Genomic DNA, 10,882 nt, shown 5'->3' with positions numbered 1-10,882 from the left:
TCACCATTGGGAAATTAGACTTCACATGAGTTGATAAATTGAGAATTGGGTTGGTAACACCATTGGAGGCAAAAAAAACAACTCAATTTGTATTTTAATACTCAAAGTTGAGTTTCACCATTACCATTGGAGATGGTCTAACGGCATTTGTAAAGTAGGCTACAAGTTATTCACTATTATTCTGATGCACTTTTATGAGAAGTATACGTATCTCGCTATTCAAAGACACATACTCATGATTCATAGTCCGAAAATAAAGTTTTGCTCGTAAAAGAAGAGAGAAACTTTTTTTATAAATTGTCTATCTAGTTTTGACCGAAATATGAAGCATTGAAGATACTTGCAGAGGTACGTCATACTCATTCGAATCGTGATGAACTTTTAACCATGGAAAAAGCGCCATTATCAACCTGAGTATTCTCAAAAGGTTTAAAAAATATGCATATTTGTCAATAATAATTGTTAGAATATCCATATCATCTACCAAAACATGTAGCTAACCGTAACATTTTAGAGATATAAGATGTTGATTTACTTTCTTTGTTTTATTTTCATACACTCTGTTTTAGGCTTTAAAAGTAAAGAAATATAGGGTCAAGGGTAAGCAAACGAAAATGGATAAGCAACAAATGGATGTGAATAACACCACGTCAGAGGCGAGGGCGCATGAGACGATTAATCATGCGTCTGAGCAAGCTAATTCCACTACAAGACTCCTATCGTCCCACTTGAATCTAATTCTTGCGAAAATCTTCAAGGAGTTGGAGAGAAAATTTCTACTGTTGCTCCTACCCCACGTAGGTCTGCCAGAATCAGAAACAAACAGTTTGTTGAGGTTCTGTTAACTGAGGATTCTGAAATCTTCCTAATGGAGAATGAGGAACCCACAACCTACAAGCAAGCTTTGGTGAGCCCCAACTCAGATAAATGGCTTGAGGCCATGAAATCCGAAATGGAATCGATGTCTAAAAATAAAGTGTGGACCCTAGTAGACTTGCCTAATGGGGTAAAACCCATTGGTTGCTGTAGACACCCATTTGTGTCTCCCCAAAACCAAACCCAGTGATGAATACCTTTTGCGTCGAACCATAATCGAATAAGGTGAAAGTGTGAAAAGTCAAGTGTTGCGGTTAGTTTTTATTAAAATCCTTCTTTCTGTTTTCGAAAACCATTTCTATTTTATAAAAACGTCCAATTCAGTTTATTTTGGTCCATGATAAGGGTCCAATAATGGTGTAGTTGGATGAGGCTTGAAAAGACCTTTCCAACGATATATTATAAGCCCAATTCCGATGAATAATGAGGAAGTTATGGCCAAAATACTAAACTGGGCCCAAACCGGATTTTACCTACGACCCAATGATCATGAGGAGGGTCCAAAGGTTTAATCCTATTCCTAAACTAATTAGGGTTGATTAGAATCTTCTATAAGTTTCTAAAATATCTTAATTATCCTTTTTTGAAAAGATAAGATCATAGAATTTGATTTGAATATAAACTTCCCTTCTTTAAAAACTTTCCTAATTCTATTCGAATTTAAACATGTTCAAAGATAGTCAGATATTATTTTCGTGCCCCATATTTTTTATCCAAATTTTATATGGTTGGATAGATCTTGAAATTATCTTTCCAATGATATATTATAATATTAAATCCGAACTATAACGAAAAAGATATTAAAGATATACGAAACTCTATCCAAAACTGACACCCTTTCGCTATTTCGTCTATATCTTTTTATCTACAAAAGATTTTAATCTGATTCTAATTGCATTGGAAAGTAGACTTCAAGAGCTTTCCAACGACATATTATATGACTTATTTGAACTTCTAGATCAAAAGATATGATTAAAACAAAATCCGCAAAAAACTGTCTTGTCGCGAAACGACAGGATTGTCGCCTCGCGACAGACTCTGTCGCCTGGCGACAAGATAAATCTTTGGCGACAAGGTCGGTTTGATTAGTGACAGAGTGGACTTTTATTCCTTATCAAATTCTATGATTTTCCGGACTTTTTCCTTATAAATAGGGTCCGAACCTCTGTTTTTATTCATCAATTACAATCAACTATCATCAACTTTCATCAATTCTCTCAATCATCTTTCATCAACTCTCATCAATTACTATCAATCTTCCTTAATTCTCTCTTTTCCCTCTTGAGCAATATTTGCTTTCTTTCTTTCTCTTTTTCTAAACTAGCTTTTTACACACAATATTCCGCATTCACAAGACTTAGAGTCTCTTAGCCAAGTTCGAAGTTGCCTTCGCCCTAGACGTGTAAGGTTAATATTTTCTGAGGGTTTGGTCCAAAACTAGTCAAAACTTTAATTAACTTGATTTCAATTTAATTCTTTAATTATTCTTTATTATTTTCATTGAAGTTTACTAACTTGTGTATTTTGTTATTAGAAAGAGGTACGAGGCTTCAAAGTAAGTAGATTAGCTTACTCTCTTTCAATGTAGAAAGCATGTTTATTATTGATTAATTCCTAGTATCATGTTAGGATGTTATTTAATGCTTTCTAGTGTCATGTTTAGGATGCCTTTATTCTTTCTAATATCATGTTAGTACCATGTTAGGTTTAAAGCTTTGATCTTTATTGTTTAGTGACATGCTAGGATTTGTTATTAATATTGTTAGTATCATGCCTTGGATCTTGCTATTATATTTAAGATTTATTATGCCTTATCATGCTATTATCATCATTATTATTTATGGTTTATCCTTATGTTGCTTGATATTATATATATTTTATTGTTATTGCTTGATCACGCCTTTTATGCAGGTTTAAAGGGAATTTGTACTTGAAATCACGCTTAATAAGATAATTATTAATTTGGTTTAGGCTAATGTGATTTTAACTCAAGTGATCGCCAATAGTAGTCTTATTTGTGCATTAATATTCAACCAACATAGATAAACAGGGTAGGATTAATATAATGTTTGTATGTTATTCGAAAAACGCACATGAATACGAGTAGAACAAAGTAGAGGCCTATTTTATAGGGCGGGTCCTTTCTTTTGTAGATTGGATTCGTACCCTCATCCCCGGACCCTGTTTGGTTCAAGACCTTATGGAGTAGTTGACGGTCCTTTGGATTGTCTTTTGGGTTTACAAGTTCCTAAAACTTGTTGGCGACTCTTTTTGCTCTTTGTCTTTCCCTTTGGAACGCCACCGTACTTTAGTGTATGATCACAGTGGGGTTCAAGTTTGGGGTTATCATAATGCTTGAAATATTCCCTACAGTTGCAAATGGGTCTACAAGATCAAAACATACAAGGATGGAAATGCCTACTGATGTGTTCATTTTATATATATATTTATCCCCGTCCCTTGGTCGTAATTAGTAGTGTTTTTAGCTCCTACGAGCCACTTTTATTGCTAATTTGTGTTTTCCAGTGCCTTGGTAGTTTTGCTTGAGTTTTGTAGGAATTTGCGTACTTGGAGCATTTTCCCGGGTTTTTGAGGAGCATCTACAAGTGTTGGAAGACCGCGACCCAGTTCGTTAGCCCAAGACCGATTGGAGGTATCAAATCGGTGACTAAGGGCTCAGTTCGATAGCATTTGGGCCAAGTTCGGAGGCCCAAAGGTAGAAGCCCGAGGCTAAAAAGCCTCGCCCAAGCCGCAAGGCCCCGCCCGAAGGCGCGCCCGGCCGGGCGGGGCGGATCACTCTTTGAAGAGTCCCGCGCCCGAAGACGCGCCCGGGCGGGCGCGAGAGGCCATCAGAGAAGAGTAAAGGTGGGCCCGGTCGGGCGAGCCACTGCCCGACCGGGCGCGTGTAGTTTTTTAGGAGGATTGTTTTCCGATTTAGTTTTGTTTAGCAAATAAGCTTGCTTAGTATTAATGTAATTTTATTAGGCAAGATTAGTACTTCTTGATTACTCTCTAACTGTAATCCCCCGTATTTTTAAATATTTTATAAATGAAAATTTATTTTATTTATAATATTTATTTTTTATTTTTCATAATTTAATTTCAAAAGTTTCAAATTATTAATCTGGGTCGAAAATTATTTGAACAAATTATTTTATGCACCTTTATTCTATAATTTATGTCCAATCATACAAGCCTAACCCATTTGTTTACTTTTTCGACCCATTATTTTTATGAGGCCCAATCTTTCTTTTTACCCTACAATAATTCTCTCCTATAAATATCCCATGAATCTCCAAAAATTTCCCACACAAAAAGGTTAGTCTTATTTTCATCCTCCTTTGTTTCATTATTTTGCTTAATGTTAATTTAATTGTTTTGGGTTTTGATTTTAGTATAAAGATTATATTTTTAGTATCAAATTATATTTTAATGGTATAAAGATTATAAATTTCAGATTATATTTATGTTTTAAATTTCATATTTTATGAATTATAAACCTAGGGTTTCAATTTATTGAAAATCATGATTTTAGGGTTTTTATGAACAATTGATTTAGGGCTTTTATAGTAATGATGTTTTGAAATTTTGGTGATTATAACTACTGATTAGTTTAACTTAATTCCAGATTAATTTGAACACATAGATTCGTGTTTTAATTTTTAGATTTCCGTTCGTTAATATTAATCCCGTTTTAATCTCGATCAGGTTCTAAACTCATCCGATTTTGACAAAAAAGTAGTGTTTTCCATGTGGAAACCACGTTTTAAGAAAGACTCACTAACTATGGTAGTGAGCACCACCCTCTCGAGGCCAAATTCAGCCTCTAAATATGATTTTCGGGCAGTTTTTGATTTTAACGAAGTTTTTACATACTTAAAATATTATCCTTGAGTTTGATTAATAAAATTAATTATGTTTAAAGTTAATTAAGCATAAATATATGTTTTTATTGAAGTTTCAAGTGTTGGAAATAGTTTCTAAGTAATACTTTTGATGTTTTATACAGAGGGTTTAATCACCCATTAAAAAGAGAGATTTTAGGGGTTTTTATATAATTTTCAGATTTTTATTAGACTTTGAATTTGCTGTAATTTCATGTATAAGAGTGTATTTTAAGGTTTTTATGAAGAAAAATTTAAAGAACTATATATAAGCCTTTAATTTTAACAAAAGGGAAGGTTTTAAAGTGTTGTTTGATTTGGATTTTGAAGGTTTTAAAGTAAGTTAGTATTGCTGTAAATTTAATTGATTGGGTATTGATTGAGATGTTATTATTTGGCTTAGGAGAGGAGTTTATTGAAGGTGATTTCTAGTTAGTAAAGTGGCATACCAATTCGTTTGCTCAAGGTACGTACAAGTTACAAAACCTTGCTTTTAGGTGCATGTTTAAGGACGGATCGAGAACTTAGTATCATGTCTAGGGATGACTGGGTTAAATTGTTTGGTTATACATTGTGAATTTCCTTTGACGTGCACTATTCCTTATTGTAATTATTGGTTATGTTCTAATTATGCAAGGTGCGCTTAGAGGCAAAGGTATGTGATTGGTGAAATGACTTAATTATTACTCATTCATGATTTAATGAAATAGGATGAGTAAAGGAATGGTTCATGTCTTATAAGACAAGGTTAAGAGTTTGGGGTGCCTTATGCACTCAAGGTGTTTATACACCGAGGTAGTAAAGGAATAAATAATAAATGTTGCTTGCCACAAATAAATCAAGAATTGAAATTGAAAAGTTGCTTTACTTGATTGAATTGATATTGGATTGATTGTATTGTTATGCATATGAGTCATCACCAAGTATAAACCTGTAAATCACGTAAAGTGCAAGATGGATGAGCAATAAAACTCTGGATTGGTGCACTTCTGGAGTAATGACAATCAGGGGTTGGGGTACATGGGGTATTAGCCGTGTACTTTTCTCGAGGCCGTCTGATCTACGAGTCTCTTATTTCAAATATTTTTCAAAACTAGGAGTTAGGTGAGATCTCATACTAACTATGGTCACGGAGTCGCGCCCGTGGTCGTTGGATGTTTATTGATGTTTCTGAAAGGAGGCATGGGGTTTTTCTTTTATTGATGTTCCAAATGGAGCATGGGTTGGACAACCTTGTCTATTGCGTAATCCAATGAATAAAAATAATGATTTACCTATTATTAATTGATGGAGTCTTAGTAATATAAATAGTTGAGTCGTGTGTTGAGTCTTTAATTTAATGATGCATGATGATTGATTATTAGTAGCATGTTATGGAATTCTTAATTTATTTTGCAGCTTGTATGTACTCAGCTTTGCTGATTGCGTGCTTTGTGTGTCTTTCTTTGGTCATGGCCTTCGCCTTTCAATGACCCTGTGACGATCCAATTTTTACACTTGTAATATTGGGGAGCAGAATTACCACAGGTTCTTACACATGCAGCATTCATCAGGGTTGTGGGATCTTGAGTAGAGAGTTGGTTGTTTCATTTTATTTCTTTTGCAAGTTTGAATTTATTTTAATTCGATTTTATTCGACACTATTTCTTTTGGGTTTGAATTTATTTGAACACTGAATTTAATCACTTACTACTTTTATTGGGTTTTGAATAAGGGCCTTAATGGATCCAAGTTGTATGACTTAATTTGGTTTCATTCGTTGGTTTTGAAACTTATTTATAACTGATTTAGTTTTTCCGCTGCTATTTTCTGATAAAGCCTTAACGTTTGAACACGTGGCGGTAGCACGCCAGTAATTCTCTTGAATATTGTTCAGGGTCCTCAGAGGTTTAAAGAGAGAATTATTGGGGTGTTACACTAACTCTAGTTTTTATTCTTCTTCTCTCTACTAAAACTTTTCTCTCTAGACTTTTATTCTCTCTTGTTCCTTAACTCAATTGTAATTCCGCCGTCTTGGTACGATTTCTCTCTTAATTAATCTTAGTATTTTATTCATTTAATTCCTTCATGTCTTGCTTAATTATTATGTTTTGCTATTTCTTTAATTATGTCTGAGTAGTATACTTTCTAGGGTTTGTGGGAATCCATAAATAACATGAAGGGGTAATTTATTGTTGTTACTGTCAATGTTAGATTAATTTCCTATTGATTGATTTAATACTCTGTGACTAGATTTGCGCAGATCTTTTATGCATGAGTTTGACAATATTAATTCAAGATTCGAGAGATGAGATTTAATGTTTAGGTCTAGTGTCAATAGGCAGATTAATCTATAAATGGTTAAGTCAAGATTCGAGAGAGGAGATTTAATACCGATAGATTAATCCTGTGATCGTAATACGTAGCGAGAGCCCTTTATGATCTGGTTAATTGTTGCATTGATGATTGACGATTATTGATTATTGATATTGCATGATATTATCTTAATGAATCATTTTAACGCTTTACAATTATGGCTTGTGAAAATATAGCAATATTGAATTGATGAATCGAGCAGATGTTAATTTAATATTATAGGCTAATTTCATTGAGACTCAGATCTAATAAATTGCGAGAGCCTGTTAGGTCCATGTTATCTATGCAATGTTAATGGTTGATTATTATGCTTTACCCCGGAGTATCATTTATTGGTGAACCTATACCCTAGTCCTCGTTATTATTAATCTTTTCCTTACACTTATTCGTCGTAGATTAATACCTTTCAATAGCAACGATTTGGTTACTTGATAATTTAGATTACATTAATTAACTAGGAGTAAAAAGATCAGTTTCCCTGTGGATTCGACCCTACTTCCCTATCTACTTTAGTTAGAGGACTTAGTTATTACTTTTTATTAGGAGATACGACTTTACCCTGTCAAAATTTGGCGTCGTTGCCGAGGAAACGGCTATATTTTTATTCCTGATTGTTTTTGTAGTCTATATTATTTTCCTTTGTCCCGGAGAACATAAGTTCTTTGGGACAGTTCTCATATTTGTTGTCTAGTTCTTTGTTTATGCCTAGGTGTTTAAGATCAGGCTACATTCCATTCGATCCTGAGATTGAACGCTCTTTCCATAGGCAAAAGAATTTATACAAGCAAATACTGGCGAGTTCTGGTGGTGAAGTTCCTAGAGATCCTCCATCTGATTCCAGCGATCCAGACACCTCCTCAGAATCAGAGTCAGATATGGGAGAAATTCCACCCAAAAAGCTCAGCGATTATTCTCAGCCATCTTTGGCGCATTTCCCCCACCTTTCTCCTACACCAGATCTCGAGGGAGTTCAATTCGAGATCAAGCCCCAGTTCATTACAATGATAGAAAGGAAGCAATTTAGTGGAGCTAAGGGTGAAGACCCAAATCTACACATTGCCGACTACTGTCAATATTGTAACACAATAAGGCAAACTGGGGTCACGCAAGACCAAATAAGGGAGATTCTCTTTCCTTTCTCTTTATGTGGAAAAGCTAAACTGTGGTTTAATGGTTTAAATAGAACTGCACTTGGCATAACTAATTGGGAGACTCTTGTTTTGAATTTTTATAACAAGTATTACCCTGCAGAGAAAACAGCTCTATTGAGAAGTGCGATACAAAATTTCGCCCAAGAGCCAGATGAAGCACTATATGAGGCTTGGGAGAGATTTAAGGACCTGCAGAGAGAGTGCCCCCATCATAACATAGAACAGTGGCAGTTGATACAAGCTTTCTACAATGGGATCGGAAATTCTTCTAGAGCAATTTTAGATTCTGCAGCTAATGGGAGGTTCATTGTAACACCCTAGAAATTCCTTTCCTTTAAATACACACTTTACTCTTTTAAAAATACGATTTAGAAAGATCTAAGACATTACCGCCACCGTGAAAACGGCTAAGGCAATTATCAAAGACACACAGCGGAAGACTTGAAAGTCAAAACTAAGAAATAACACAATTTAAAAACCGAACTAAACAAAAGTAAAGTTGAAAATCAACAAAACCAAATTAAATAAAATCCACTACAACTTGGAACCACTTAAGGCCCTTATTCAAAACCGTTCAATCAAATAATAATGTTAGTCCAACAAACAATAAAACAGAAATATCCAAAACATAAACATTTCACATCCTAGTGAAAACTAGCATAGTTCTCTCTTCACTCATGCCCCATCATGAACATGCCTCAATACCTGAAAAGAGTATCTCTACTTGCCCCTACTACTCTCCATTAAAATGGATCATCGTAGGGCCAAGATAAAGACATAGCCAGACACAAACAATACACACAATCAGCAAAGCTGAGTACATAAGCGTATTTAAACACACTAACATGCAACTCCTAGCATCACACATACTTACCTCACTGCACCTGTTTACAAGCACACACAACAAACAACTTGACTCTTTAACTGGACACTAAATAATTTTTTTAGCGTTGATTACGCATCGAACGGGTTTCCAACTAAACCAAACCTGCCTCAATAAATTGAGGTCCACTGACACGGGAGCTAACCGTGCCAACATCACCTATGCCACATCCATAAGTGGCGGAATTCCAGCGCATAATAACAATAATAATAATAATAATAATAATAATAATAATAATAATAAAAGGGAATATACAGCGTCCTGTACTCCATTAGAAGTTATGGTTAAATATAAAACCCCATAACTCCCCCCATATGTTCATACTCAAGGTATATACGTTCCAAGAGTTTTGGTGCGTAATCTCTTTCTCTTTACGTTGTTTACATATTATTAGACTTGGTGATGACTCACAAAGCATAACAATTCAATCATCAATAATAATTCAAACAAACAAACATACCAATTTAATTCTTGAATAATTAGTGACCACATATAATTTAATGTTGAACCCTTTTTAAATCTACCTCAGTGTCAAAGACACCTTAAACGCATAAAGCGCCAACAATCCTATCCCTCGGTGTTAAAAACACCTTAAGTGCACAAAGGCACCAACATACAATTTATTCCTTGTGTACATAGACACTTGTATAGCTCATTCCTCATGCTTAAAGCATCAATAAAAATTATATGAACCATAATAAAATTCCTTTTCAATAATCCAAACATAATTAAACAATTCGTTTGACTAAACATGCTCTCTATCATGCCATAAATAAATATGTAGTCCATATAATCATGCCAAAATATAATTTTCCAATCCATAGATCATCACAAATAATTCATGCTTCACAATTCAATCACCAACACCAATAATTCACAATTCAATACATGAACCTTAGCATGATACTACTTGTAATTGATTGAAATTAAGCCTAGAATGATTCTACATCATCAAATATGCTAAGTACGCGAACGTACCTTGAATATGATCTTAAATTCGCCACGACTAGTAAAAATCGCTTACTTCAAAGTCTCCTACACATTAAAATTATAATAGTGTATCAAAGTCCACTCTAAACAAATTTCCAGCAATATATACTATTTTAAAACCCCTCCTAAATTAATTAGAATAAGCTGAAATTATATTTAGAACACCATAATTAAGTCCCCTTTAATGGGTAATTTAAATTTCCTTTAAAAACATAAAATTTAGGTTTCTACATAAAATTCCTGCACTATTTTTATAATTAAAACTTGCTGAAAATTAGTCTTAAAGCACTTAAATTGAAGGTCTAAACATTAATACATCATATACTTTCATAATTTCATAAATCAAGAACCTAGGGTTTCAAAAATTGGGGCTTTTTAATTAAAATCAAATTTGAAAATTAATTAACATAATTACAACATTCAAACATCAAAATTTAATCCCAAAACTCATAATTTATAATTAGATCTATGCATAGATTAGATTAAAGCAAGAAAGATTAAATTTTTTTTTTCAAGAGCCAAACACGGCAGCAGCAGCCACCGCGGCAAGGCTGGGCTGCTGCCGCCTGCCGCCGCAGCTGCTGGCCGTGCGCCGGTGACTGTGGTGGTGTGCGGTGGTGGTCCGGCCACGTGTGTGGCTGTGGTGGTGGCCGGCCGTGAGAAAGGGGAAGGGGAAGAGGAAGAAAAAAAAGAAAGAAAAATAAGGAGAAAAGGGGAGAAGTTTACCTTGGGTTTTCTCCACT

General features: G+C 34.5%; 1 non-coding gene across 1 annotated transcript; it reads right to left on the bottom strand.

Moving 5' to 3' along the window:
* Nucleotides 1-8,377: 8,377 nt before the first annotated feature.
* LOC145615834 (small nucleolar RNA R71) lies at nt 8,378-8,484 on the bottom strand. Its single transcript, XR_014107419.1, has one exon. It is a non-coding gene; the product is annotated as a small nucleolar RNA R71 (small nucleolar RNA).
* Between the last annotated feature and the right edge of the window lie 2,398 nt (nt 8,485-10,882).

Source organism: Chenopodium album, chromosome 25 (genome assembly GCF_948465745.1).
Source record: "Chenopodium album chromosome 25, dcCheAlbu1.1, whole genome shotgun sequence".
Taxonomy (NCBI): Eukaryota; Viridiplantae; Streptophyta; class Magnoliopsida; order Caryophyllales; family Amaranthaceae; genus Chenopodium; species Chenopodium album.
This window is presented reverse-complemented; position numbering and strand designations above follow the sequence as displayed.